At 45.4% G+C, this 24935-nt stretch overlaps 1 protein-coding gene and 1 long non-coding RNA gene across 7 annotated transcripts in view; one reads left to right on the forward strand and one right to left on the reverse strand.

Annotated features, from left to right (window-relative positions):
- SLC14A2 (solute carrier family 14 member 2) overlaps positions 1 to 24935 on the reverse strand; it is a 450437-nt gene that overhangs the window by 115178 nt on the left and 310324 nt on the right. The gene's annotated exons all lie outside the window — the stretch shown is intronic.
- The window catches only part of LOC309610451, an 80735-nt gene continuing 55800 nt past the window's right edge, over positions 1 to 24935 (forward strand). For all 3 annotated transcript variants that reach the window (XR_014233947.1, XR_014233948.1, XR_014233949.1), the window contains exon 1: positions 1 to 24935. This exon is cut by the window's right edge. This is a non-coding gene — a long non-coding RNA (uncharacterized lncRNA).

Here is a 24935-nt window from a genome sequence, read left to right on the forward strand (position 1 = left end):
GAGGGGAGGCGGGAGACCAGGGTGGAGAGGAAGTCCTGGCAGCGGGGATGGGGTCCTCATCTGTGGGGTAGCGACGGTAAGTTACAGATTTTTTTGACCTTTTATTTTTTGGACAAAGCCATTTAGCCTCGCTAAGACTCAGGTTCCTTATTTTTAGAAAAGGCATGATACAACTCTGCTGGGCTGCTGAGATGTAAACAAGTAAAATATGTGAAAGTGTTTATCGACCCCAAGTGCTATACAAATAAATGCCATCAGTGTGACAACATGATTGATGCCAGACCAACGCAGACCAGTCTGAATGAATAGGCGAATGACAAGTGAGTGAAAGACCTTGGAGGGACATGGCTCACAGGTGGTCTAGAAACCCAGGGTGGGGATATGCGGGCAGAGGAAGACTCTATAGACACTGATGGTTCGAGCACCCCCATCAGAGCTCAGGATTGAGTCGACTCCACAGAGGACGTGGGAAACAGAGCAGCCCCTTGGATTTTAGTAATCTGGTCAAGTGGCACACAGAGCACCAAGACCACACGTTTAGAAGATGAAGAGCAATCATAAAGTTAATTAGGGAAGACCCAGAATCAAATCCAGGATGGAAATACCTGGGAGGAGAATGTAAGGACCAGATACATTTTATACCACAGGGCTTCATGTATCTGGGATGCCCAACTTCCTAGTTCCCTGGGAAAGAAAATCTGGACCTCTTAATTAGACCCCGGAACCTTCCACAAACTGGCCAGAAGGTCTTTCTGGTGTTTCCTCCCACTTTGGCCGGCCTGCACAGACCTCCTCTCTGCTGAGTGGAGCTGAGCACACCAGCCCACTTTAACACACCATCTTGTTTCTCTCTTTCTATCCCGCTCTGTTCCATCATCAGAGCCCCACCCAAACCCCATCTTCTTGCCACTGGGTTAAGGGGTTCAACTTCACCTGCACCTTTTGCTCTCCATCACTCTACTCTCCCATTCCTAAGCTTTGGAATGCTCAGGGCCTCCACCTCCACCTGACTCAATATTCCTTGACTAGCATCCTGGCTGTTTCACAGTGTCTCACCTTTTCTTTTACACTGTTAAGTTCTCTGAAGACACTGATTATTTTAGTTTATAATTCAGTGTGTCCTTTAATCCACCTAGGACAATGCTGGGCACATAGGGAAACCAAAAATATTTGATGACTTGTTGGGAAGATAGAGTCCTTAGTGACCAACTAACACCTTGTCCCTTGGTGTCTGTGACCAAATGGACACTTGTTGGGAATTAGAACTTTTCATGCTCTCCAGGCTGCAAGGGTTAACAGGTGACCGTCACCTGGCTTCAGCCCCCACCTCCATATACCCCGTCCCCCTATCCCAGTGAGGCTAGACTCATTACTGTTCCCTACATAACATGCAGCACCTCTGTGATCCTGCCATGGTGATGCTGCCTTTGTGGCTTCTTCTCTACTCTACTCCTCTTCAATTCCTAACCACCTCCTCCTGCTCCTGAGAAACAAGCTCACGCCCAAGGTGGTTGCCCAGAGGCTGTCTTCCTCAGCACCATTCCTTTCTCATTTCCACCTTCTCTGCATTGTGCCTGATACTCGAGGTCTTGCAGTTCCACTGGGGTGGGGTCGAGTAAACCAGATTCGCAGATTAATACCATCTGAGGCAGGGTCATCGTAGTGACACAAGGCATGGCTATTCAAGGAGGTGAGCTCTCTTCCAGGTGGGGCCCTGGGATTCACAGAGGGGGTGGTGCTTGAACTGAGTCTTGAGGCAGGGTTTGGACTGGTGAAGGAGAGAGAAAGAGAGATGTGGAAGCGAGAGGGCAAAGAGTGCTGGGAAAAGTGAACTAACAGAGTGGCTGGAAAGGATTGTAAGAGATGGGTCAAAAAGGTAGATGGTGGGCCAGGGTTAGGAATTATCCATACTGACAAAGTATTTATACCTGAAGTGTTTCTGAGTGCCCACCTTGTGCTGGGCCAGGGAGAATCAGATTGGTTTATGCCTATGTCACTCTTGGAAATACCCAAATCGTCAGACACAGGGTGAATTCACTCTTACAGCCCACTGGGAGCTGGGAAGAGGGCATCCTCATAGATCTATACCCATGTGGGTCTAGGGATAGTCTCACCTATGTGCCTTACCTGCTTTAGGAGTGTGAATAGTTTCTAGGCAAGAGTAACTAAGTGGGCAAGAAACTATGGCTGGGCTCCTAGTGCTTCAAAGAGAGAAAGCTCGCCAGGCAAAACAGGCAAAGGTAGGAGAGGAAGCCACACTGGGGTGATGCTTACCCACAGACCCCGGGCCCAATAAGTGGGGCCTCTGACATGTCTTATGAAGGCAAGAACTTCTCGTGACCATAATTCAAGTCCAGAGAAGCTGGGAATTGGGACCCTGAAAGAAACAGTGTTGGGGACATTTTGGGGGGACAACAGGAGAGTGTGAATCAAACCCAACTGCTCCAGGCTGTTTCCAAATACCTTTTCCTTAGGAAGTTAGGTGTGCACAGCTTTAGTACCTGAACCTGTGGCGTGACAGGGCTGGCAGGAAAGTAAACGCAAACTTAGACATGTTAACAGGGCTCACAGCCTGCCTGAGTGTACACCCCCTTTTTAAGAGAGACACTGGCACAGGGAACATCCAGATCGAGGTGGCAGGAACTGTTAGGGAAGGGAAATGGGAAGCACGGGGAAATGACGACGGGGTGAGAGAGACGGAGAGCACAGCACTGTGGTTGCCACATGTCTAGTGAACTGTCATCTGGGTGAGAGCTTCACCTTTTGTGGGTAGTGCTCCCACAGGGGCAGAACTAGGCATTTAGAGGGTACAGATTTCCCAACAAGACCTGAACTACCAGCGAAGGTGCTGTCTGAACTAGTATTGCCTGCTCTTTTCTGAAAACTTATCATGGGTGGGGCCTGATGCTATATTTCATTATAGCAGAAAGCTGGCTGCACTCAGGTCTGCAGATACGTCATTTTGGGCTTATTTGGAACACGTGGGGAATGTTTTCTTTGGTAAGAGTATTTTAAAGAATTCTCATGTGTATAAACTTTTTATACTTATCATTGGTAAAAGCATGTATGAGCGTGTGCTCTCAAGAGTGGGAAAGTGACACAAACATCGCCCTCTATGGGTGTTAAATGTGAGGGGTCGACTCTAAGCAGAAATAACTGCCTACGTCATTTTCGGCACACATGCTCAACTCATCCTGAATGTGACCACACACAGATTGCATATAAGGTCATACGTAAATAAATATAAATTGTATTGCATATATAGAAATGTAGAATTCCAAACATCAGGGAAAGCACACAATACATATTATCTCATTTAATCTCCATGATAATCCCATGATAAGGAGTACTACTATCTTCATTTTATAGAAAAGGGAACCAAGACATAGAAAGGTTAAGTAAATTGGCCAAGGTCACTTCTCTGGTAGATGGCTGAGGTAGGACTTGAGCCGAAGGCTGCTTGAAGGTCTTAGTTTCTATGTTTTACTGGAGGTATCTAATGAGAGGGTGTAGAGCCCAGCCTTAGTTTCTATGTTTTACTGGAAGTATCTAATGAGAGGGTGTAGAGTGCCTTGTATGGACACTGATGGGGAATTTCTGTCTCAGGGGTAGGGGTGAATAGGCTTTCTTTCACCTCTACAGGTCTATGGTCTGGCCTCCAGGGTTTTCAGGCAAACATTGAAACATATGCTAAGTTGGGCCATGCCCTCCCCACCCCTGTGCAATGCCAAAGATGCAGTGTCCGGCAGGCAGAGAAACAGACACAAAGGCCAGGAAGGTGAAGTTTGATTATATCTCCCTGACTCCCTGTTTTCTCTGCAATGTGTTCTTACTGTCCCTTTAAGTTTAAAAAAAAAAAAAAAAAATTTATTTATTTATTTATTTATGGCTGTGTTGGGTCTTCATTGCTGTGCGCGGGCTTTCTCTAGTTGCGGTGAGCAGGGGCTACTCTTTGTTGCGGTGTGCGGGCTTCTCATCGTCGTCGCTTCTGTTGTTGCGGAGCATGGGCTCTAGGCACGCAGGCTTCAGTAGTTGTGGCACACGGGCTCAGTAGTTGTGGCGCACGGGCTTAGTTGCTCCGCGGCATGTGGGATCTTCCCGGGCCAGGGCTCGAACCTGTGTCCGTTGTATTGGCAGGTAGATTCTTAACCACTGAGCCACCAGGGAAGCCCTGTCCCTTTAAGTTTACCTTAGTCCCTGGGAACCTGAGAAACTGATCTGTCTTAATGAAGGAACATGAAACAGCCCAATGGAGAAGATTGGAGTGGGGAGCTTCAAATCCCTCTACTCAGAGTTTCTCAGCCTTTTTTTGATCCAGGATAATATAAATCCCCCTCCTTCCCTGAGAGATCTAGAGATGCTCTGATTTTTGCTGGGATGGAAAGTGTCCATTTTGAATTCTAAGGTCAGTTTATGAATCCTCACCAGCCAGGAAGATTTGGTTGAGCATTTATTTCTGTGGATTATATTAAGGAAGTCTCTTGTATCAATATTAGGAGCAGATTCTTCAGTTTTCCAAAATAAAACTACATTATACTATTGAATGGTCTTTCTCAAACCGCAAATGCCACCTTCTCCCCTCCCCATGGAATCTGATTCACCCCCTTGGAAAGACCTACCGCCCTTTCCCTCTGCCCTCACATTGAGAATCACTGGTCTAGTGTAACCCTTATAGCTGAGAAACCAGAGATATGAATTAATTAGGTCATAGTCACAAAATGACTTATTCATCCCATTCATTCAGTTCTAGTCAACAAATATTTATTGAGCAAATACTATGTGCCTGGGATCCTAAAGATAGCTGGTGCACCTGCATTTTCAAATCTATGTCCGGAGAGGGGACCCCTTGACCAAAGGACTGAATGTTTAGTGGTAGAACTTGGTACTGGTGGGGTACATTCTTTTAGTTGGGAATCTTCCAGATGTCACTAAAATCTCACACCATATACAAATGTCTGCTCAGTCAATGCAGAAAGGGCCAGTCCTGTGTGGATACCCAGCTTTGAAGTTGGCAAAAATGAGAAGGATTAGAGACCTCTCCTTAAAGCCACAGCATCTCCCTGCCTTCCCTTTCTTGTCAACACCCACTCCTCCTTGGATTTGGTCTTATACCCTGCCTGCTGTTTTCTTTGTTGTTTTTTCATCCCCACCAAGGTGGGTAGAAGGGCGCCCCCGTTATTTCCTCCTATCACCCCCCCTACCCCATGCTTCCCAGCACAAGGTTCCATTCTTCATTAATAGTGTTTTAAAGCCAGCACGGAGCTGTTTTCCAGATGTGGCCATGCGCAGACAGTAATTGTGCTCTGTGATCCCTTCCAGCTGCTCCCATCTCTTGCCAACACACTGCCCCCACCCCCACCTTGCAACCCCAGGAGTCCATGTTTGGGGGCTGCAAATTAGGGCAAATGTTGTAAAATGATCATGTGCTATACACGGCCTTCCCCACAAGAATTATGGACTTTATAACTGAGCTAATTGGCATTAGGTCTTGCCTGAAAGGTCAAGAGAGTGGCAGAGAAACAGGATCTTTGTAAATTGATCTGCTGGTCCCCCACTCCTTCCCCACAGCTCCCTTTCTCATTTTGAAATATGGCCTACCTGCCCTGTGGAATTGCTGACTCTTGTAAATTACTGCTTTGACTGTATAGGACTGTTACACATTGTTTCACATCACGTGGAAGGCGGTGGGGATGTTGAAGGGGTGCATAGTTATACCCTGCAAATTCTTCTACCAAACCACCGGATTCAGCTTTCCTAACACCTTGGTGAAGCAGGGCATTGTAATGCTCTTGACCATCAAATCAAGCATAATTTATCCAAAGGTAGCATGCAGGCTTTGGATGGAATATTTATTTATTGCTCCAAATACTTGAGTTCCTTCTGAATGATCTTGCCTTTCTATTGCTTCTCATATGGGAACACTCCTATGGCCTTTTTTCATCTCCTACATTGTTATTAAGCATGTTAGAGGCAGGGTTCAAGGTTGACTTTAGGAGGGAAAGAAAGTTGTCTTTCTGGAATCAGAGATATTACATTTTTATCTATACATTGTGTGGGTCTTTCTGGATATGGTTATAAAATGTCTGTCCTCCTCTATCTGGTGCTCATGATTAGGGGTTAAGCATTGAAAGTCCCTGTTAAAGCATATATAGTATCTGGGAAGAATAACTGATTTACCTTGTGGTTCTTACCCCTCCCCGCTTCTTTTTCTTAGTAAAGGACCATTGAGAAGTGAATGGAAGCTGACTTCAAATTGTATACACTCACTCATATTTTGCTTACAGTTTGGGGCTGTCTTTGGATCTTTTGAATCCCAACTGTGGATCAATTCCAAGTCATGAATCCCTGCTCAGTTATCATTGCCATTGCCACCCTGGCCCACATGAGCTTATTGGAGCGTTCTATCAGAGGCCTGAGGAAACAGGGCTTCGGCTGGCCAGCGCAACGGTAAAGGTGAGAGAGTGAAGTTTCAGTGCCCAATTTTGGGGTCACAATGTGGGGAGGAGGTCTGAAATCATCTACTCATTGAATAGTCTGCAGACCTAATAAACAATGCAACTCACAGGCATCTGCTAGGGCTCTTTCAGATGTATGTAAATGCTGCTGCAATGTGAACATTCATTTGGAAATGTGGATATTAAGTGTTTGCCCGATCAACAGATATCAAAATGGTAACTGTTATCATGATGGGAGGTTATTTAATGCAAAATGGGGTCTTTGAGCTGGGAAGTTTGGGAGCCCCTGTCTACTCTATTACTGATCCAGGTCCCATCACATCTCACCTTGATTACTACTGTTACCTGAACATGCTTCTCCCTCATGTCCCTTCCCCCACACTGCAGCCAGGTGGTCCTCTTAAGATGTCAGATCCTCGTCAGCTTAAACCCTCCCATGGCTGCCATCTTGCGCCAAGTCAAAGCCTTGCCATGGTCTCCTGCTCTGGCCACATCTGTTATTATTCTCCCCTTTGCTCTCTTCAACCCAGCCCAAGACCCAGCCCCCAACCCCAGCCCCCAGCTTCTCCTCAAACATGTAGGCCCAGCTACCACCCACAACTTCCTCACTTGCTGCTATCCTCTGCCCGTAAGTGCACCTGTCCCAGGTGTTCCAGTGGCTGGTCTCCCTCCCCCCTCCAGGTTGCTGTCATCCCTCATTGGAGCCGCCTTCCCTTGCACCTTATCTAACACAGCTCCCGCCACCACCAGCACTCCTGATCCCTCTTCCCTGTTTTACTTTCTCTACAGCACCCAGCACCTCCTGATTTCATATTTATTTGTGTTTGACCATATCTCCCCACCAGACTACCAGATCCTTGAGAACAGAACCTTTGTCTGGAGTGTCCACAGCTGAATCCTTAGTGTGTGATAGGCAAACAGTGTGTACTTAGGCGATCCGTACCCTATGAGTGAGGCCCCAGCTCCAGGGCACTGGGGGACTAAGAAAGGAGGAGGGAAAACCACGCACATGAGGGGAGGAGAGAAGCCTGGGGGATGGAAGAGCCAGCCACGCTTGGTGCCCACTTTGTGGTAAGGACACCAGGAGTTACTCGCCTGGTCTGTAAGTGGAGAGGACGTCCTTACCTCTCCCATCTGACAGAGTCACACACAGGGTTTGCTCGGGTCCATTTCACTCTCCTCTGTCTGCTGTATCTTTCAAGCTCAAGGCAAGGCTGAGTTAATGATGATGGACACATATGGACCAGAGTCTGGTACTGGGAGCCCTGTACAGGTCACGGATCTGCCACAAACAAATTATTTCACTTTTCTGGGTCTTGTTTTTAAATCTACAAGATGAAAGGATTTGTCTTGAAAATCTCAAAATCTAAGTGTTTGATTTTATTATGAAATGGGATATCAGATGCAAATTAACTCCAAGCCCTTTTAAGAATGCTATGCAGTAATACTTACTGCACTGCCAGGGGGCCCTTGAGAAAAATGCCAAATCTGTGACTGTGCTCCCCTTTGCCCGCCTCTCTGAAGGCCCCCCTTTGTGCACAGCCGCATGGGGGCTGCTTCCTCCGCAGAGCCTGCCCGGGAGCCCCAGCCTCCGCCTCCTCACGGGTCCTTGACTCCCACGTGACGCAACTTCAGCACTGCCCACCCTGACTCGGCCTTAGGGGGCAGCCAACCCCACCACCCACAATACCTGAGTTTCTCTTCATTCACCCGACGACCTCCTCTGTTCCCAGTATCCTGTCTAGCTGCCATTTGGGGTCAGAAGGCATTGCCTCCTGTTGGTGGTTGACCCTGACCGTGGGGGAATCAGGGTGAGAGGACGTCATTGGGAAGTGTCTGTAGTAGCCTTGGGGAGAGAGTGAAGAAATGAGATTGACAAGGGGCAGAGGGGGTCACATGAAGCCTCTCGAGGGCGTTTGGTCCACCCCGACCTGACAGACAAGGCTGCTGAGAGCAAGAGAAGGGAGAGCAGGATCTCATGGCTGATAAAATCGAGCTGGACGTGGAGCCTGGCTGTACGGGAGCTGACAAGGTAGACATAACCCTCACCTCAGGTCCCCAGCATCCTTCACACACGTAAACACAAGGAGCCATTCAGACTCTCTTTTTGAACAACAAAGCAACAGTACCCGTTGTTTATATTTCTCTGCCTTGCCCTTGATGGTGTGGCATGTGAAGAAAGTCACACTCTCATTTTTCTTCAGCTGGAATTGAGCCCTAAGCCCCAGTCCAGTCCACAGGCCAGACCCTGAGACAGATACCCTCACTTGTTTCTCCTTGGGGTTGGTCCTGACCCTGGGGTCCCTTGAGTCCACTTGGAGAGACCTTCCTGTTGTGTTTGTCACTGAGAGTCACTGCTGCGTATAAACCCATGGCCCCGTCCTCCTCATCCTCCCACCATTAAATGGGGAGGCCAAACTGGATGGGCCACAAGTAAATGAGTCCTTTCTAGAACTCAGTCTCCCCTGATGTCACAGTGTGCCCCCAGCCTTCCTGTCATGTTGTGACTTGTGTCCTCTGGCTAATATGCCCCTAGCATATGCCCAGCCAAGTCCACATTGTCCAGGAAACCATGGCATGCATCATATATGAATGTGGTCCCTAATCACCAGGACCTATTACCCAGGGCAGAAAGCACTGTCTCCGTTTAGGGTCACAGCTCACCTCAGGGTCTCCTGCCTGTACCTCTGACCTTCTGGACCTTGGACCAGAGACCAACTAGCCAAGAGCTTCTGTCAATCATTCCTGTTCTACATGATTCCTCTGGAATTTAGTCTCCTGGGGGATGTAGACCCATATCCTTCCTGTTTTTTACCTACTTATGCCTGTCTGCTCTTTGGCACTGGACCCCTAGAATGCTTGCTTCATCATGCTCTGGTGGCCTGGCTGACTCCTGTGGGCAGCTCATTCCTGCAGCCTCTACAGCAGAGTGTGCAAAAGATCAGTGTTCCAGAAGGTGGTAGTCACATGGATAAAGTGAGCTTCCACATAGGGCTCCTCTTTCATCTCTGGGGTGAAATGCAGAGGGCAGTACATGTGGGTAAATCCAGCCTGCCCCAGGAAAGCCAGTCTGGCAAACTCCACAGCTGTCAGACACCCAGACATACCAACCTTCAAAGTCACCACCCTGCCCTCCTCCAGGGCCACTTCCCCACAATGAGCACACACGCACCACTATACCCTTCAGATAGTTTCTGCTTCCTGATGTCTTCATCCCACAGCCCCACACCTAGCCCTCAAGTTGACCCATCTCCCTTCTCTCTCTCCCAACATAGGGGAAGAAACGCCTGAGAATTTGCTTCAGGCTGGGCTAACACTGAGGGTCAGCCCTGGCAGAGTCTGGTGAGCAGGGAGCCTCCTCAAATGGTCTGGGTGCTACTGTTCCAGAAGAGGTAGGTCTCTTCTTGTCAGGAAGCTCTGAGCCCTGGACCCCATCTGCGGCAGCTCTGGGCTTTGCACATCACACTGAGGCTTTTCCTGAAGAGGTTTTCACAAGTTCGGAGCAGTCCTGGGTATTGGGGAGTTGAAATTATTTTTACCCATGTGCAGCTGAAATAGCCATCTGCCATCACACCGCCCAATTCCTCACTGTGTTTCAAATCCATCTGGAGTCCTTATTTTTTCTTCAGTTCTTCATATTAAAAAAAAAAAAAAAACCAGTGCCTTGGTGTGAAGAAAGGTATCATATCTTCATGTCTTTTCTGCCTGCAGTGGAATCTGTCCTACAGTAGAGGATAGATTTAGAACTACTCGTTGCTTGTTCCAAGCCATATTGATTAATTACTGGTTCTAGGCCCACTGTTGTCCCTTATTCTAGGACTGCCTATCTACCTTGTTTATCTAAATAAATTCCAAAGCCCAGCTCATGTTGCCTCCTCCATGGGGCCTTCCCTGTTACTCTAGCCCTCACTCCTCTGACATCTCCATGGCAGAATTGGACAGTTCCTTAGTAATAGTCCTTCATTTTCTTCTTTTGCTGCAGCTGTGTTGCCTTTGTACCTCTCAGCTTGGTGACAACTGGGCTTTGCCTCATGTTGATCTTGCAGCTGCCGTAGAACTTACCCTGGAAGAGCCCTCAGTAAAGTCTTAGGTTGTCCCATAATTCCTTTTCTTCCTTCAAGGCTCCTCAGATCCTCGAATAGCTCAGATTTTCACCGCATTCAGACTCCTATGTCAATTAAATTATTTGAATTCAGTATGGTGCACATGCTCTTTTTGCTTTGCCAAAGGTTTCCACAAGCCCTAGAGTGTGGAGATAACATCTCACACCCCATCACTTACATAATGACCAGCTCAAAGGAGACGTTCAATGAATGATTTTGATTTAAATTAAGATGATGATGATGATGGAACCATTCAATTAATAAACATCTGCTAGGATCCTAATAAGTGTCAGGCCCCTTGGCAGATGCTGGGGATTGAGTAATGAATAAATCACATTTCCTACCTTCAAAGAGTTCACAGTCTAGTGGAAGAGATAGATGGGGAACATCCCAGCATTTCAATGTGATTTCAGAGGAGGGAGCAATGAATTCATTACAGGATTTAAGATTTTTTGATGTTGGAACTTGAAGTTTCAGGAAAAGGTTGCAAGAAGGCACATAAATGGGAAGAGTCTGATGGATTCAAGGAGCAGCTGTGGTTCTGTATGACTGGGGCAGTGCTGAGAGGTTGGCCTAGAAAGGTATGAGGGCCAGGGCAAGGAACCCTACCTTGCTCAGCTAGAGACTCCCACCCAGCTTTCCTTGGTCATTTCTTCCAGTTGCATTGAGTGCAGATATCTATCTAAATTTCTCTTTGGTAACGAGGTCTATGGATTTGTCCTCTATGAAGTGGGACTTCCCTTGATTCACCTTAAATTGTTCATTTCCATCTTGCTATGGGATTTGATATAATTGGTCAAGCTCCCCTGATTGCCATCAGTCAGGTGATGTGTTCTTCTTCTTTTTTTTTTTTTAATAATCGATTTATTTATTTATTTATTTGGCCACGCCACACGTGGCATGTGGTGTGGGATCTTAGTTTCCCAACTAGGGATTGAACCAGTGCCCCCTGCAGTGGAAACGTGGAGTCTTAACCACTGGACCACCAGGGAAGTCCCTGGTGATGTGTTCTTTAAATAAAAGACACATATGGAAAAACATCTGGAAACTAGTGTTCTGAGATATATCCATCTACCTCCTTCATGACTTTGGACAATTTTTTTAACTCCTCTGAGCCAAAGTCTTTTCACCTGATAAATAGGGAAAATAACAATAGACCCACCTACTGTATTGGATGGTTATGAAGCTCAATTATAACAACAGATGCAAAAAAGCCTTGAAATACATAAAACTCAGCACAAACACAAGGGCTTATTACCCTGATGGAAGGAGACAGATGAGCTTTCCTCTTGTGAAAACTCCTTTGCCAGGCTGTACAAATTTCAGGGAGGTCCCCTGGTCTCCCATAGCAACCTGCCCAATCATCCCACTGGCATTTTTGCCTCCACATAAGGTGGCACTAGTTCATTAGGCATAACAAATGACCCACACTCCATTGAGGTATAGATGGAAAGCTGCAAGGTGGAACAGATCTCTTCCCCTCTGCTTACCTCCCTCTCCCTTTTCATGCTAACAAGTGTCTCTGGAACATGCTGTCTCCTATCTGGGGAAGGCAGAGCTGCGGCCACGCAGAGCTGGTGTCTGGGAGTTTGGAAGGCAGCTGCTCCAGCCTTCTCAAATGCTCCCCACACCTCAGCTGGCTCTGGCCCTGCCATGCTTGTGGCATATCTGAATATCAATTGTTTGCATAAATTGTAAGCCCAACAAATCATAGCCCTTCATTTGAGGCACAGGAGTTTATTGGCTCCAGGTATCCACTGGGGGCAGAGCATCAATGGATCAGAAGCCAAGTTCCTATTTCTCTACCTGCTCCAATCTAGAGAATGGTAAAGGAGCCACTTGTGGTCATATTTCCAGCCCTTGGTCCGTCTTACTTCCACTCAAGGTGCAACACATATCCCAAATCCTGGCTGTGTAGCACAGGGAATTGGCTGTGTAGGAAGAAAGATGGGGGTGAGGCAGAGCTTTGGCACTATTACAGGACCGATCAAGAGTGCTGGTCTCTCTCCTCTCCCTGGGGTCCCTTTTCACCTTTGTCTGGGTGCCTAGGGATTTACAATTCCCACTGCAGATGCCCCAGCGTGCCATCCAGGCCTGTCCCCATAGCCCAGGGTCTTAGGCCCTGGCTCCATTTAGGTTACCATCAAGGAGTAGAAAGGTTGCCAAATGATGAGGCTGGAGACCTGCTTTTCACTTCCAAGTTAAGTGACGTCATCCATCAAAGCTCCAGTTTGTGTGCAATGAGAGCTCTGGGTTGGGGTTAACTGATTCCACCCGGCTCTAAAGTTTGTGATCCCTTTACTTCCTTCCTGTACTAACCTTTCCTTGTCAAAAATCATTTTTCCTGTGGTCATTTCTCTCAGCACCTTGTCCATCACTGAAGGAAATCTTGGTCATACACTATTGGGAAAAGCTAATAGGGACATTGTGGCAGCCTCAGCCCCACCCTCTCACCCCGTCCCCAGCCCTGAGCCCAGGATGAGAGTAACCTCAGGCCAGCTTCCTCCTTTCTGAGAGCACCCCTGGACCCCTGGCTCTGCATCCACTACCTCTCCTGGATCATCTCTGGTTGTTTTGACTCTGACAATTTCACCTCCCACAAACAGATTATAGAGTTCCCTGACAGCTGTAATCAAGTTGGCACCATGCTGAGCCCTTGGAAGGTTCTCAATCACAATATTTTGAATGATTGATTAGTCAGAAAAGACTCCCATTTCTGGTTTACAAAGTCTTATTTGGATCCATTTTCCTACCTACCCTGTCCATCTTTCAGTCTTAGCCTGTCCACCCCAGGCCAATCCCCTCCAGGGCCCTCTGGCCCTCATAGACTTTATCATTATCCATTTGCTATGCAGCCCTTCTGGTATCCAAAGTCCTCTTCTACAAGAAGTCTTCCTAGGCCTGATCAATAAATACACAGTGGACTTCAACTTTTTTTCTTAATTAAAATTCCTCATAGTTACATGTATATTTTAACAGGGCACTTTCATGAAGGTTATCTCCATTTTACCCTCTCATAGACATTATCACCCCCATTTTAAAAGTGAATAAAATGAGGATCGAAGTTGTCATTAGGGGTCCCACAAGGCACAGGGCAGGGACTCATGCAGTTCCTGGGTCCCAAGCTAAGAGCTGTATCAGGTGCAACATAGGCTGTGAAACTCAAGTATCTGGGGGGCTTGTGGCCATCCCCATTGGCTGGCTTAGTTTATTCTAGAGCATCTTGCTTGCCATTTCATAGCTCTCTGAAGATACCCAAGGAGTATCTTCAGAGAAATAACTGCAGGATGAGACAGACTAGGAGGGGATTGGAGGCATGAAGCATGGGGAATTTCAGGGACACAAAGTCAGGCTTTAAATGTCCCTGAGAAAATTCTCCCTGAGAGTGCATGCTACATGTGGACATCTAGCCCTCTAATGCTCAAAGCAATGGGTCGCTAAACATGATGAAGACCAGAAAGAAAACCTTCTGCTTCTTAAGTCAAAATCAATAGCGATTTTTCTTTTCATTTTCCATTTGCTTAGCTCAGATGGCAATAGTCTTGGCTTTGTTACTCTAAGAACTGGTTGCTCTGGCAGCTGCCTCTACCCAGGATAAGAATCCCTGGACCTCCTGTCCAGTATTCTAATCAGAAGGGGGTTAGAAAGTTCCTCCTGCTCAGGGAGGCTCAAAAGGATCCAGGGACCATGATAAGAAATGGATTAGTTCCTGGGTTAAGAAGGTTGGGCATGGACTGGTGTGTCTTCCTTATGTTTTTGACCAACAGCAAGAGCAGAGAGCCTATAGGAAGCAATGGAAATCCAGGTGCATCTTGCTTTGAGGACATCCAGCAGCATCCAGGAGAACAAATAAAATTAATGGCTATCATTGAGAGCTTAAAATGTCAGACACTGTACAAAGCATTTACCTAGATTATGTTATTTTTATCTTCATCGCAACCTCATGAGATAGGTTCTATTATTATTCCCATTATACAGATGAGGAAACTGAGTCACGGAAGTTTAAGTAATATGCCCAAAGTCAACAACTAGTCAATGGGGGATTTAAAATCAGTCTGGCTTCAAAGCCGGACTTAACTGTTAAGCTCTTTGGTCTTTCAGGACTCAGACAAGTTCTTTTGTAAAAGAATCTGTCCACAGACTCCTTTTCCACAGCGAGAGCTCTCCTGTTCCAGGGCTGCTGACTGCTGCGGCCAGAGCCTGTATCACAGGTAGAGGAAGCTTCAGGCAAAGAGAAGTAAAAGCATAGTCCTGTACTTTTAGAGATTCAATTTGATTGGATTTGCTTTGTTGTGATTCGATTTGATTGAACTCAGTTCCCAAGAATTCAGTGCTACTTGTATGTCAGGAAGTTTTCTCTGTCTTGGGGATGCTCAGTTAAGCTGAGTCAATCCAGAAATAATTTTCAAAAGCCTTAAAAGTGTGGTTAATCTGACTCAGCAATTCTAAGAGTTTATTCTAAGAACATAATCTTGAATGTATGGGAATATTAGCTATGAAGAAGCTTCTCTTTGTTTATTAAACAGTGAAGGGCAACATAAATGTCTCAGGCATAGCTGACAGACACTAGACACAGCTAATACAGGCATTACAGGCTCTAGTGACATAGTGGCCATGTGGATTGAGACCAGTCAGGCAGGAGTGAGACCACACAGCTCATTATCTTTCATTCTACAAGGAATATGCCACAGGTTCCCAAGCTTTGTCTCAGTAATATTTTTTACAGCACCTCTAGGCCAAAATAAATGCCTCATAGTTAGGTTCAAGTATGTAGGTCCAAGCAAACTAGTTAGTATTTAAGTCCTAACAACTTAGTAGCTGTTTGAAAAAAATATTACACATAAAATGAAAGAAAAATAATATTTATATTTTATTCTTAAATAATCATAATTATTTACTAATAGGATGTATGCACCTGTTGGACATTGTTCAATTAGTCAAACCTTGGAATCAGGTTGGATATTACCACCCTCATTTCCTGTTCCACATTGATTTTTGTGTGGTACTTTCTTTTGCAGGTATGACGATATCATATGAACTCCCACAAGTCCGTAGTTTGCATAGTATCTGGCAGGATTAAGTATCACGGTGTGTTCCTTGATAATTAAAAATATCCTTCAGCGCCTTTGTGAGTTCCCTGTGGCACCCTGGAGTTCCTTGGCACACAGTTTGGGGATTGCAGTAACATGTTCTCTTCCATTTTGTTGAAAAAAACTACCTTTTTTATTTGTCCCTTTTGGTCTAGCTTTTGATAGACATATGAGTACAAGATAGATTTCTCTTCTTTCTTGACTGTAGCAAAAGATAATCAGTTTAAGAGCATGATAAACAGCAACTGACCCCCAGCCTCAGTTTCGGGGATGCTGGAGCACAAGCTCCATCTAAAGAGGGCAGCTTCCACCCTGCTCCATCCATAAGGCCTGAGGGGAATGTTTTAAAGGTCATGTTTTAAAGGATAGCAGAAAATACAGACTTTTAATGTGAAGTCTCCCAATATTCAGATACTGGCAACTAATTTTAACATATTATTTATACATATTGGGTAGGACAGTACTATGCTGCCCCAAACAAAAGCATGTCTGTAGGTGGTGTTTTGCTTGAGAGTCACCAGTTTGGGACACATACACATTGGGACACAATGAGTTATTATGTAACTGTTGAAAATGACATTATTAATAAACACATGATCAAAAGAACACATGCTCATGAAATATTTAGTAAAAAATAGATAACTAACAAAAATCATGATACCATTCTCATAAAAGCCCTTTATGGATAGTGAGGGCACTAAAAGGATATATAACCAAGTGGTTAAAATGGTTTTTTATGGATAGGGAATCTTGGATGATTTTAATTTTTTTCTTTTTTGCTTCTCTGGATTTTCTAAATTATTTTTACAATAACCAATGCACCTAAAAATTTTATTTGGTTTTGTTTTGCATTCTTTTAAAAAAAGAAACCTAGAACAATTTCTATAAATAAGACATTATTAATCAGAAACACAAATACAAATCAAAGTCATGTAAGAAATGGTCCCTGGTTTTATAGGAGCTTATTAATGAATGGGACAGAGACATCATGTATTACTAGCGATGTATTAACTGGCAAAACAAAGGGGAGAGTTGCATGATTCTATCTAAGTTGCTCAACGGGCTCAGAATAGGAAGAGAATCGGAGGGTGGAATGGTCGTGGAAGGAAGCTGTATGTGGGGTCCCCAAGACTACCTCCAGGTTCAGTGATTCAGGATTCAGCATATAGCTGCACTCAGGACTAAGATTTATTACAGCAAAAGAATGCAAAGCAAAAACAGCAATGGGAAAAGACACATGAGGCAAGGTCTGGAGGAAATCAGGAGTGAGCTTCCAGAGTCCTCTCCCAGCGCAGTCACACAGAGCATGCTTAATTCCTCTAGCATGGAATTGTGACAACACGTGTGAAGTGTCATCTGCCAGGGAAGCTCATTAGAGATGCAGAGATCAGGGTTTTTACTGGGGATGGTCACATAGACACCCTCTGCCTAGCACATACCATAATTTCAGACCCCCAGAGGGAAGCAGGTGTTCACCATAAATTGCATTATTTGTACACACAGTTTAGGCATAGGAAGCCGGGCTTAACAGTTAGGCATGGTGGGAACATTCCGAAAATCCAAGTTCCCAGACGCCAGCCAAAGGCCAACCTTGTAAGCAGGTCTTTCTGAAGATGGTGATCTCAGGCCTGCTAAGTTATCTCTTTTCTGCACAGAAACCTTCACGGGGTAGGTGCGATATAAGCAGGGCATGATTTAGGAAAGAGGAGAGAAAAGGGGAAAGTATTCCAGGTGTTCACAAAATACTCACAAAACCAAACTTCTCTTCAGAAATCAGAGAACCTTAAACTTAAAAAGGGTCATAGATGTCATTTAGTCTAGTATTTTCCAAAGGGCAAGCATATACCACTAGTGGTATGCAGAATGATTTTAGGCAGTCTATAGATGAATATTTAATATTTTAATGTTTATATATTTATTTTGATATGCAGTTATATATAATATAATATTAATAATACAATATTTTAGAATATATTATAGATATTATGTATACATATGTGTGTATACCTATATCTATATCTAGCTAGCTAGCTAGCTATCATCTTCATAAAACCCTGCTACTGTAGGTATTATTAGGATAAGTCTAATTTTAAAAAGTGGTTCAATTTAAAGATAAATATTAAATTAAAAATATTAAATAATATTAAATAAATACCAGCCCAGAAGTCAGAGGCCATGTCTACTCCCTGTGGGCAGTACAGTGAGCAAATACCATTTACCCTGGAGATATTGGCATTGCTGAGTTAGCCTGATTCTCTTTTTTCCCCTTGCCCATCCTTTAGGAGAGGCAGTCCTTGGTGACGATATTTTGGCCCTGATCATCTACTCTGTGTTCTACTGGGACTTCCAAAGCCACTAACTGCAGTTCTCAGCCATGCCCTCTGGGAATTCCAAGCCCACAGAGCTTAGAAAGTTATTATTAAGCAAGGAAATATACCTTTGCAATAATCCTGGAGGCTATTTCAGGCAAGAAAGCTGAAAACTTAAGCTAGGCTTTCTGATTGTTGATGCCTGGGGGACCCAAAACCAAAAGACCCTTTTCTCTTTCATCTAACAAGCCTCTAGAATAGATGCACCTGGTAATGCCTCTCAAAGAAGTGAGATGGCTGTCAGGTAGAGGTCTCTGCCTTTCAATGTTACTAATTCACTCAACACATCAGTACCTATTTTGTGTAGGCCCTGGGAACACAGCAGTAAACGTGGCACTCGTGACTCCCGTTCACATGGAGATTATGTGTCATCAAGAAGCCTTAGCCATAGGTAAAGTAGACTGCCCAGTGGCCTCACACACCCTCATCTGCTTCAGGGCCTCTGCCATTTCTCTCCCTTCTTTCAGATTTGAAAATCTAGCCCTTCTCTCATCCACAAGGTTTGGATGTCATGGCCATCAGACGGGGTTGGATCTGGCTCTTAGACTCTCTCAGGTCTAGAATTACCTCTACCTACTTACACTTGGACCAACTTTTAAGACTCAAACAAAGTTCAGCTTCTTCTACAAACCATTCTGTAGTGGAGACCCCAAGGAAGCCTGTCCTTTGTCAGTTCCCCAATGGACACACGTCTGGTCTATTCCTTTCCCTGAGCAGCTGAGCTGGTAGGTAAACCTACTCCTTACAGATGGTTGATTGAACTAAGGTGGGCACCCGATCCAGGGCCAGCCTGTCTCCAGGCTGGCCAGGTACCTACGAGGGGCTCTTGGTTTGAGAGATTTGCCTAAAGGGGCAAGGTGTCTTCAGTGGGCCGTGATTTTCAGTGGGCTGTGCGCTCATCAGGCTGTCGGGAGTGGGAGCAGAGAAGGACACACATACGCAGCTGAATCATGGGAGAAGCAGAACACTGGCAAGAAGACCAAAGACTCCTGCAGCTTCGGGGCACAAAATATCCCTGCCTCCCCGAAGGCCTTGGATCCCAATTCTCTTCAATTCTCAGTTGTCTTGTGGGTGAGGAGGCCCCACTGAGCTCGAGGCACCTTGAGCGCATGTTCCTCCGCCTGTCCGCAGGGCTGAGATGAGACTTTCCTCCTTCTCCTCCAGTCCCGTCCCTTCCCTCTCACCATTCTCTCTCACGTGCTATTTCTTGCCTCTCTGGACTGGAACCCAACTGAATTCCTGATTCTTGGCTTCTTGATCTTAAAGGCTTTGTGGGGTTTTGGTTGTGTGCTCAGACCTGTGCCAGGTGCCGAGAGGGAACAGAAAGGAAGCAGGAGGCCCGGCCCGCCCGTTGGGGAGTTTCCACTCTGGCAGGACAGATAAGGCCTACGGGCACCGCTGGGCTTGGTAACTCCCCAAGCCAGCATCTGCCAGCAGGAGCCTGAGGCAGGGAACGAGCCTGCTCAAGGGGGCCACGAGGAAAGTCCTGGGGGAGCTGGGAGCTGGGGGCTGCTTCAGTCCTTACCCTGCCATTAAATCTGGGGAAGCAAATGTAGGTGCCAGGCAACTTGCCCTCTCAGTCACCTCATCAGGCTTGAATTCCCCAGGATTAAAAAAGAGAGAGAGAGAGAAAAAAAAGGAAAGTCCTCATTATGTGGTTGGAAATCCTCATACCAGAGATAAAATTTTATGAGTTGCCTATTGCTCAGCACCCCGTATTTTTGACATTCCCTGTTTCACGTACAGTATTTTAAACACATGAGACACAGACATTACTGTTTTTTTTATTTTTTTACATTTTTTTACCCATTCATTTTTTTTTTTCTTTCTGTCATGGCTTACTGGGTAGCTCTGAAGTTTTTAATACTGAAGGGCCCATTTCATGTTATTTATTACCCTGCTTGTGTGAAAGCTGAGGCCTATAAATCGTCAACACAGGCCGTCTAATTCCAGCAACGGTGAGGCTTCGTCACATGTAATTAAAAGATCTCAAAGCCATTGGAATGTAATGGATTTGGAAGTGACACCATGGGGGTGCGAGGAGCAGGCCCAGGAAGAGGCAGCTGTATTTCAAAGGCTCTCTGGCGTGGTCTGGGATCAATGGGGCTGCCTGGCTGGGCTCCAGCAGGGCCGGCTGTCATGGGGTTAGAGGCAGGGTCTGGATGTGATCTGATCCTCAGTTCTGAGACCACTGCAGTTCCCACCTGTGTGGAGGTGCACCCAGCTCTTGGCCTCACAAACTCCTTCAGCCTGGCATGCCCAGGCCCCACCACTGATGGCAGTGAGCGTCCGCGTCCTGACAGGAGGGTTTCTAAAAGCGGGGAGTAACCCACCCTTAGAGACAGAGCCTGACCCGGGGATGAGGGGGAAGATCTTGGTTTCACCTTCCCCACGAGTACAGAGTACAATGGTCCTCTTATTCGTGGTCCCTAACTTTCTCCCTTAAGCTGTTTCTGTCTGTTCAGACCCCCATGGTCACCCTTCAGCGACTCTGTGTTCTTCTGTGAAGTTTCCTTGAATCCCCGCATCCACTGCTCCTCATTCTGAGCCACAGGGCACCTTGTCTGCCCAGCTTTGGGTCAGTACGGTGCTGGTGTGTATTTGTTTACTTGCCGGTCTCCCCATTCTCATGAGTTCCTCAGGAGAAAGGACTATGTTTAAGTCACCTCTGACCCCAGTGACCTTATACAGGTCTGTCACATAAGAGGTAGGCAGCAACCGTGTGGCAGGAAGGAAGAGATGGAGGATAAAAAAGGAAAAAGGAAAGAAAGAAAAAGGGCAGAAGGAAAGAAGGAAGAAAGGAAGGAAGGGGGAGAAGGACTTTTGGTGATCTCTTTCCATCTCATGGCTTTACAATAATGTAACCAGATTCCAAGATGGCCCCCAACTATCTCCACCTCCTGGAACCCGGATCCCATATCACACCAGGGTTGCTGTTTGTGACCAGTGTCACACAGTAGAAGTGTGGTTATGTCACTTCTGAGGTTAGGTTACGAAAAAAGACTGCAACTTCTGCCTTTTTTCCTCTTTCCTTTCTCTTGAATTAGTCACTGGGGGAAGCCAGCCACCATGTTGTGTGAGCAGCCCTATAGAGAGGCCCACATGTCAGGGAACTGGAACCTCTGGCCCACAGCCAACCAGGAACCGAGGCCTGACAGCAGTGAGGCAATGAGCTTGGAAGTGGATTCTCCAGCCCCACGGAGCCTTGCAGTGGCTGTACCTTGGCCGACAGCCTGACTGCAGTCTCACGAGGCTGCTCCCAGATTCCTGACCTCAGAAGCTGCACATGTGAATGAATGTTATTTTAGATTGCTAACTTTGGAATAATGTATTACACAGTGATAGATAACTAACACAAACACCATCTATATGTTGATGACAACAAATATTTATTTCCAAGTCAGACCTCTCCGCTGAACTCCAGAATCCTATGTCCGACTCCTTCCTTTACATCTTTGCCCTGCATTCCAAACTACACTCCTGATCATTCTCTCTGCCTGCTTCCTCCACAGTTTTCCCCATCCCGGCTGGTGGCAGCTCTTACCTGGATGCTAACTACAGCCTCCTACCTGCTTCTTGCCCCTCCCGCTGCCAGTGCAGTCTGTTCTCTATCCAGCAGCCAGTGATGCCAGTCAAATGTAAGTCAGATCATGACACTTCAAACTTAACTCGCCAAAGCCTCACCACTTCCCCAGGACAAGAACCAAAGTCCTTAAATAGCCCACAAGGTGTCACCTATTCCATTCCGACCTCATCTTCCATGCCTCTCCCCAACTGCCTCCCCTCACAGGGCCACGTGGGCCTTTTGTTGCCAGGCACATGCCCACTTTAGGACTTTGCACTGACTCCTCTCTGTGTCTGGAATATTCCTCCCAGTTATCTACACAGCTCACTGCCTCACCTCCTTCAAGTCTTTGCTTCAACGTCCCCTTCTCTGTGAGGTCTACCTTGACAACCCTATTAAAACATGCAGTGCAACTCCCTGAACCCCCAGGCTTCAATACTCTGCTCTCCAAGTCCCCCTTCTGCCCCCCAAGCCCCCCTTCTGCCTCCCATTTTACAAAACACTTAAAACCTTCAAATGTATTATATGATTTATTTTTTTAATGCTCACTGCTTGTTGTCATTATCTTCTAGTATATAAGCTTCATGAGAGCAAGGATTTTTGGTGGTTGTTGTCTATTTTGTTTATTGTGATATCTCCAGCACCTAGAACAGAGTACCTAGAACTATCTACCTGGCACATAATGGTAGTCAATAAATATTTGTTGAAGAAAGGAAGGAAGGATGGAAGGAAAGGAGGGAAGCAGGGAAGGAAAAATAGATAGTGAAGGGAGGGAGGAATGACAGTGTATGAGAACCCTTGCGTTGTCATCTGAATTGTTGTTTAGCGGATGCAGTCCCTCTCCTTGTAAGATCTGGACTGCAAGTTCTTTCAAGGCATGAGAGGATGACCTACCTACAGCATCCAGTGACAGGCCCTGCTGAGACCAGGGCTTAGGGAATGTACTTGATTGATCTGCCTTTGGCCGTTTAGTAACCTCTGTTTCATTGCCCTCATAATCCAGCAAATCTGAATATTTCCACTCCTCTGGTCTTTGGGTGCTATTAACATCCAGCACCTCTGCTTTTCTCACCTTTTAATGAGTTGAGTTGTGTCCTCCAGAAATATATGCTGAAGTCTCAACCCCCCAGTACCTTAGAATGTGACGTTATTTGAAAATAGGATTGTGGCAGATGGAATTAACTAAGTTAAAATGAGGTCATACTAGAGAGGGGTGGGCCCTGAACCCAATATGACTAATTGTCTTCATAAAAAGAGTACAGACACATAGGGAGAAATGTCATGTGAAGACAGAGGCAGAGATTGAAGTGATGCATGTACAAGTCAAGGAATGCCAGAGATTGGTGGCAACCACCAGAAGCCAGGAGAGAGGCATGGAATGGATTTGCTCTCAGAGTCCTCAGAAGAAAGCAACTCTGCCAACACCTTGACTTCATACTTTTAGCTTCCAAAACTATGAAAGAATAAATTTCTGTTGTTTTAAGCTATCTGGTTGTGGGATTTCGTTATGGCAGCCCCAGGAAACTAACACAGACTTCACACCTTCTTCCTCAAGACCATCCCATTCTCGCCTTGGAGCCTTCTCTCAGCATTAATAGATATTAGAACACACCACCTTTGATACTACTCAGAGTGTTTTCTCTCTCACACAATGCAAAGAATCTTACCTCCTCCAAGAAGCCCTCTTGGACAGCTTAGAAGAAGGAAGAAGTCAATACTCCTAGCATCCCTGCTTGTGAAGGTTAGACTCTGGAATGTATGGTTTTTTTACTCACAATTAATGTGTGTTTTCTTGGCTTGAGAAAATGTAGGCGGTCCATCTTACCCATTTGTTCTTTACTTGCTCATTCATTGCCATGTTGTCTCTCTGATTAAATGACTCAAACAATGAGAAACAGATGTCTCCTTCATTGTCTATAGTTCCAAATCCAGATATGGAAAAGAAAAGGCACCCATGCTGGTGGGTAAGGACTGTTTAGTAAGAAGGGGCCTGGTTCACTTCTCCACTCTCCTATTTTATAAATGAGGAAATTGAGGCCCAGGCAGAAAAAATGACCCCCAAAAGATAAAGAATGTTTCCATTTTGCCTCCACATAGGATTGTTAACTCTGGCACTTTCGCTCAACATTAAATACTTAGAAATATACCCCCAGTCCCTTGCATAGTTGTTGCTAAACATATACTCAGAGCTAGGTTCAAATCCTAGACCCATCACTCTTTCTCTGTACAATTTTGGGCAAGTTATTTAACCTCTCTAACCCTCAGATTCTTCATCTGAAAAATGAGGATGGAGATACTGACCTCCCAGGGTGGGGAGGAGGATTCAATGGGAATATTGCTTAGGAACTGTGCCTTTGTGCTATGGGAACTCAATGAACTGTAATTTCTTAACTTTTATTCCCATCACAGAAACTCCAGACTAGAAAAAGGTAGAAACAAATTACATTTTCAACAAAATCTTTGTCTATTTGTTACATCCAGCTCAAGTTGGAAAAGTTGTCAGAAATAATGGAAGTGCGTAAAATAATCTAACCCAGCCTTGTCATTAATAGCAAGCATTACATAGCGCTAGCAAGATCCTTCATCAGCAAACAAAGACCCAGTGATGTTCACTAGACTTGACGGAATATAAAAAGAAAATGAGAATCTGACGTTTTGGAAAGATTTCCAAAAACTGGAGCAGAAACAGGAAGAGCTTTCTGGTTGCCTCTTTGTAAAGGATCAGACATCATAGCAGATGGGAAAGTCGGCAAGAATTACAGACATGGAACAGACCTCGGGTCTCATTAACCAACTAATTCATTTAAACCAGAATGCTTCATTTCCTGAGAATTCCAGTGAACTGTGATTTTACAATATGCTAATATTTGAAAGATGTATTTTTTCTCCCCATCAATGGCTGCAAAGATGCCCTGTGGTGCAGTGAACAGCACTAAGAATAATGGCATCAGGATTTAGGAGCTAGCTCTACCGTTAACTGACCATGATCTAGCCAGGTCCCCTGTCTAATCTCAGGGTCACTCTCATCTAAGGCAGAGTAGGACTAATGATCTCTGAGTTTCCTAAATCTATAATTTTATATATTCCCGCTCCATTTTCAATCCTTTGCCCAGGTCCCATATCCTCCATGAAGGCCCTTCCTTGATCTTTAACAAGTATCTGTAAAATATGAGGGTTGGACCAGAATAACTCTAAAGTTCCTTTGAGACTTGACATGCTATTGTTTTAAGTCTGTACTTCTTTAATAATAATAATGATGATAATAATAATAAATAAATAAATTTATAAGGCCTTCACCTTAGGTATTTGTGGTGAAATAAAATGAAGAAGCTCATAAAGCTGTATTATGTAAT

This window comes from Balaenoptera borealis, assembly GCF_965194805.1.
Source record: "Balaenoptera borealis genome assembly, chromosome: 14".
Lineage (NCBI taxonomy): Eukaryota > Metazoa > Chordata > Mammalia > Artiodactyla > Balaenopteridae > Balaenoptera > Balaenoptera borealis.